Raw genomic sequence first — 6419 nt, 5'->3', positions numbered from 1 at the left:
TCAGCTCATGAAAAATGGGACCAACACTTTACATGTTGCGTTTATATTTTTGTTCAGTATATATTCTGATTAGGTGATCTGAACAACGTATGGAATCAATGGTGCTGCAAAAAAATATTTCAGTCTCTTAAACAAAATTATACGGTATAAAACATGTGATCATACTTTTACATCAGCAGCAACTGAAAATCTCAGAGTGCTTTTTAATTCCAAAACCGAACAAGGGAACAATGTTCTACTCAGCCCCTATTGCAGAGACCGTGACTATAACAATGCTTGTCAAATGGAGTGTGCCATTCCAGAGGTTGTCTGTGTGATACCTAATTGCTTTCACAAAGTTCTGATGGCTCCTGGAGTTCTAACAACCCAATTAGTGAGCGACCCGCCTTTCTGTCCTTCTAAGGCATGAGATTTAGGCTTTAGCATTTCCCATCATTCTGGGATATGATAAGATTATTACACATCGGCTCATTCTGGCGCCTGTTTGAGAAGATATTTTGATCAAAGGTTTTTCTTTACAGTTTTGTGGTGGTATGCAAATCAGCTTATTAGGTGCATTAACCTACCGCTGCCTGTTTGAGATGCGTACATGTCATGTTGTTCCTTCTCCTGCTGAATTGTGTCTGGGGTATATTTCTCACAGACGACCTGGAAGGTGGCATGGAGGAGAAGAAGGAGTTGGGCAAAGCTTTTCTGGAGATGTTGCACATCAGTAAGCTGTCTGCAGCCCAGCAGGCCAAACCACACCCATACATGAGACAGGTTTACCAGCTCCTAGACACACAAGAGGCCCGAGACTTGGGCAGCTCTGATGGAACACTGGGGCAGAGTGTCCTGGGTAGGAGCCTAACTTGAAACAGTTACCATACATAAGATGTTTTCCTGTCATTGATCGGTCCTCACATGGAATTTGAGAAAGATGTTTTCTGATTTGTAGCTAATTAAATTCCTGTTAGTCCTGAAAAAATGTTAGTTTGTAGTTAACTAATATCAACTGCATTACAGTATACCATAGTTGTCCCAGGAAAATTATGTATGTGATGTTGTTAATTGATGCCCGTGTCTTGTCCCAGGAACATCATGTCTATGTTTATTGTGTGCTATGGGCCGACTTTGGATGCAATCAACTCCATTGATCAACATTGTCTATCTGGATGTTCCTTGGACCAAGCAGACCCATCACATGTCCCCCAGGATGGCTGAGCTCGTCCTGTTCCGCAAGACCCTCCACCCCGACCCCCTCAGTGTCACAGTGGCTTTACACAGCCTGACCCGGGGGGCCTGAGCGTGAGTCTCCTCCTGGAGGAGAGGCTCCTGACCCTGGATCAGCTACCCGGCTAAAACGTGTTTGACGTGTCCCCCTTCATGTTTTCCTCCAAGCCTCTGGATGTGGTGGGCTTCCAGCTGCGCTACACAGATGAGAGTGGGAGCCTAGTGCTCCACGAGGCACTGACCCAGAACCTCTACTGCCTGAAGGGCAGCTCCCTCAGCGAGCCCCTGCTGGTGGTGTACCAGGCTAGGCCGCTTTGCCTCCAGACGACCACTGCCACCAACGGGCTCGGCCCTGAGCGAAGACAGCATCAGCACTGCAGCATGAGGAGGAGTGTCGAGAGGAGGGACCTCTTCCTGGCCAAACAAAACGGCTACAAGTGCCGCCGCCATGATGCCACTCCTTACCCACAGTGTCGCCTCCATCACTGTTATGTTGACTTCAACAAGGGCGATCTGGCCAACTGGATCCTACAGGGTTCAACGCTACCTTCTGCAGGTGGGAAGGTCACACAAACATAATTGTTGTAATTAGTGGTGTGCGCCAATATCGATAATTTAATACAATATCGATCGATATCGTTATGAGCGAGGCATACAGTATCACAATGTTGTTTTATGTAAGGTTGACACATCTACCCCAATCAAATTCATGTGTACTTACATTTTTTATTTAACCATTAGTTAACGACCATCATTACAATAATCTTGCCTGCAGACTGGGTAGTGAAGTGATCATCCAACTCCTAAGCTTTTATGTGTTTATAATGAGAGTGTCATCCCATTCAGAAGTACCTGCCACATTGGGAATTCAGGAGTGTCCATAGAAGGATTTAGACAGAGAAGACCAACTGAGGAGAGATCAGTCAATATGTGTGTTGAAAACTCAATATCCACTATGCATTATAGATAGCCTACTGCAGTAGCCTAGCTATATGTACAGTGAGGGAAAAAGGTATTTGATCCCTTGCTGATTTTTGTACGTTTGCCCACTGACAAACACATGATCAGTCTATAATTTTAATGGTAGGTTTATTTGAACAGTGAGAGACAGAATAACAACAAAAAAATCCAGAAAAACGCATGTCAAAAATGTTATAAATTGATTTGCATTTTAATGAGGGAAATATATATTTGACCCCTCTGCAAAACATGACTTAGTACTTGGTGGCAAAACCCTTGTTGGCAATCACAGAGGTCAGACGTTTCTTGTAGTTGGCCACCAGGTTTGCACACATCTCAGGAGGGATTTTGTCCCACTCCTCTTTGCAGATCTTCTCCAAGTCATTATGGTTTCGAGGCTGATGTTTGGCAACTCGAACCTTCAGCTCCCTCCACAGATTTTCTATGAGATTAAGGTCTGGAGACTGGCTAGGCCACTCCAGGACCTTAATGTGCTTCTTCTTGAGCCACTCCTTTGTTGCCTTGGCCGTGTGTTTTGGGTCATTGTCATGCTGGAATACCCATCCACGACCCATTTTCAATGCCCTGGCTGAGGGAAGGAGGTTCTCACCCAAGATTTGACGGTACATGGCCCCGTCATTGTCCCTTTGATGCGGTGAAGTTGTCCTGTTCCCTTAGCAGAAAAACACCCCAAAAGCATAATGTTTCCACCTCCATGTTTGACGGTGGGGATGGTGTTCTTGGGGTCATAGGCAGCATTCCTCCTCCTCCAAACACGGCGAGTTGAGTTGATGCCAAAGACCTCGATTTTGGTCTCATCTGACCACAACACTTTCACCCAGTTCTCCTCTGAATCATTCAGATGTTCATTGGCAAACTTCAGATGGGCCTGTATATGTGCTTTCTTGAGCAGGGGGACCTTGCGGGCGCTGCAGGATTTCAGTCCTTCACGGCGTAGTGTGTTACCAATTGTTTTCTTGGTGAATATGGTCCCAGCTGCCTTGAGATCATTGACAAGATCCTCCTGTGTAGTTCCTCACCGTTCTCATGATCATTGTAACTCCACAAGGTGAGATCTTGCATGGAGCCCCAGGCCGAGGGAGATTGACAGTTCTTTTGTGTTTCTTCCATTTGCGAATAATCGCACCAACTGTTGTCACCTTCTCACCAAGCTGCTTGGCAATGGTCTTGTAGCCCATTCCAGCCTTGTGTAGGTCTACAATCTTGTCCCTGACATCCTTGGAGAGCTCTTTGGTCTTGGCGATGGTGGAGAGTTTGGAATCTGATTGATTGATTGCTTCTGTGGACAGGTGTCTTTTATACAGGTAACACGCTGAGATTAGGAGCACTCCTTTTAAGAGCGTGCTCCTAATATCAGCTCGTTACCTGTATAAAAGACACCTGGGAGCCAGAAATCTTTCTGATTGAGAGGGGGTCAAATACTTATTTCCCTCATTAAAATGCAAATCAATTTATAACATTTTTGACATGCGTTTTTCTGGATTTTTTTGTTGTTATTCTGTCTCTCACTGTTCAAATAAACCTACCATTAAAATTATAGACTGATCATTTCTTTGTCAGTGGGCAAACGTACAAAATCAGCAGGGGATCAAATACTTTTTCCCCTCACTGTAGAGATCCACTTTGTGTAGTTTCATTTCTACTATGCCTGTATTATGCTAAAGCATTGTTATAATTAGGGTTGCAAAACTCTGGTAACTTTCCCAAAATTCCCAGGTTTTCCAGAAATCCCGGTTGGAGGATTCCCGGAGTTCCTGCTTAATCCCGCTTGATTCTGGGAATCATCCATCCAGGATTTACGGAAAACCTCTGAATTTTGTGTAAATTTACCAGAATTTTGTGACCTCAGTTGTAATATAATATAATAAGCCATTTAGCATGTGTGCATACATTTTTGTGTATGGGTGGTCCAGGGGATCGAACCCACTACCCTGCCATTACAAGCGCCATGCTCTACCAATTGAGCTACCTGTGCCACTAGAGATCCTGGTTCGAATCCAGGCTCTGTCGCAGCCGGCCGCGACCGGGAGACTCATGGGCGGCGCACAATTGGCCCAGCGTCGTCCAGGGTAGGGGAGGGAATGGCCGGCAGGGATGTAGCTCAGTTGATAGAGCATGGCGTTTGCAACGCCAGGGTTGTGGGTTTGATTCCCACGGGGGGCCAGTATAAAAAAATATATATATATATGTATTCACTAACTGTAAGTCGCTCTGGATAAGAGCGTCTGCTAAATGACTAAAATGTAAAATGTAAATGTAAGCTACAGAGGACCACTGTAGCTCAATAATATTGTGTTTCCTTCCATTTCAGCACAAACTGTGTCCCGCTGAAGCTGTTGTCTCTCACTGTGATGTATAGGAGTGATACAGATTATGTAATCATCGGGAAGTTCAGAGATGGAAGGGCAGAGAGCTGCATGTGCCAGCCACAGGTTTAGCACTGAAAACATCTCTCCGACTCACACACACACACATACACAGTATTTACCCATTCTAACCACTGGAGGGCGAAAATGCTTTATTGAATCTGGAGTAGGCCTATGACCAAGGAGAAAAGGATTAGGGTCACTTATCTTCCCGGCTATCAATGAACAAGAGTTGATAGACTGTAGGTTCTGGTGTGGTGGGTGAATTAAATATACACTTGAAAAACGTATCCTGTTTCCTACATGTGTTACAATCAAGAGCTTTTAGTCCATCCAATAGAAGCTTTAGAATAAATAATACATTTGATACATTACACACTTTTTTGTTGTAGGGCTTGTAATTTGAAGGCAGCAAAACAGCTGTGACGTCTGGATACAGTAGCATATCATTTACATATTTTACCTATCTGATTCTTTCAGAGCTGCATGAAGTGCTAGGAACTAATGGTGGATTTGGAATTCAGCCTTTGCAACCACAGCGCCACAGACTTGCAACCAATCCCAAATTAACCACTAGCCCTCGCCCTCTATTGACTTTTGGATGTTAACAATTTGAATAGGTGTAAGAAAATGAAAAATCCCACCATATTAGAGGGTAAAGTGGAACCATAATAATAAATGTATACACATCCAATCCTTTCTGATCTCCACAAGCACATAGGGACTAGGGGTCGAGTTGGGATTGGGCAACAAGAGGGAGGAAGTACAGCCCACTTTTTAATAGCCAAACATCTGATTATTGCAGTTGTAGTCCTTTAAAAAACGTAGCAGTAACTGTGGAGGAACGATATTACTGTTTTCCTAGCAGCAGGATATTATGATGGCGCGGATAAAAAATACAAATAAGAGTCCCTCAGCAAAGACATGATAAACTTTGGAAATGTCGATATTTTTTATCACTCTAGTGCAGTACAACTGTTTTCACAACTGTATTATTTATACCAGCATTTCTTTTTAAAGTTTACACAAATACTGGTATATTGAAAGCTATTGTGTAGGCCATATTTAAAGGAACACATTTTTAATAAAATACAAATATTTGTTATTTGGAATTACTCAATAGAGTAATATCAAACGTCTATCATACATGTCAGATTTTAATACCGGCCGATGTCATAAATCGGGAGGATGTCTTCTCTTGAATGAGCCATTGATCATATTTTTGCCATATTCCTACCTCGATAAATGTTTTATTTAACGGAGGGTCTAGCACATTTTTCTTATTTGTCTGCCTCTTTAGTCCAGGGTGCATTGCATGGTGCTATTGCCCAAGATATTATAGAAAAGAGATAGCAATTCAATGAATGAAGGAACATATAACGCCCCACCCAGCAGACTGTCGACCAATTGCGTTCACGTTGTGATGCTGCATCACGCGGTTGCTAAATTCATCATCACGCAAGCCTTCTCAAAGTCAGCATATATGTCGAGAAATGTGCCTATTTTCCTAGAAAGTACGTAATGTCACGATTCCAAAGCTATACGATACTACAGATTGCAAGTTAATTATCTCACGTCTCGGAAAAGATTTGTAATGTTGTACTACTTGTTGACGAAATTCGTGCTAATGTTGGGTTTTTGAGCTAGCGCCCAATAGACTCCCATTCACTCCTTGAAGGAGAACTCTCCTTGTCCCGGAATCGCCCAGAATGCACTGCGCGGCCTATTGACGTAGCATGGGCAACGTTTTCCATCTCCTCCAAAGTATATCTGCCGTTGCGAATGTTAGACTCCGATCTGCAGGTTGAACATTGTGAGATTGTAGACTCCTTAATTGATAGTGCAGTTTGTTTAGGCGAT

The 6419-nt window shown here is 43.4% G+C and overlaps 1 pseudogene across 1 annotated transcript; it reads left to right on the top strand.

The window, feature by feature from the left end:
* Positions 1-660: 660 nt before the first annotated feature.
* Positions 661-4631, top strand: LOC311132596 (bone morphogenetic protein 2-like; annotated as a pseudogene). The gene is made up of 4 exons: positions 661-838; positions 1074-1768; positions 2059-2142; positions 4505-4631. The product of its transcript is annotated as a bone morphogenetic protein 2-like (transcript).
* Positions 4632-6419: the final 1788 nt, after the last annotated feature.

Source organism: Coregonus lavaretus (genome assembly GCF_964263955.1).
Source record: "Coregonus lavaretus genome assembly, chromosome: 7".
Lineage (NCBI taxonomy): Eukaryota > Metazoa > Chordata > Actinopteri > Salmoniformes > Salmonidae > Coregonus > Coregonus lavaretus.
The sequence above is the reverse complement of the archived record's forward strand: the minus strand, read 5'-3'. Positions and strand labels throughout refer to the sequence as shown.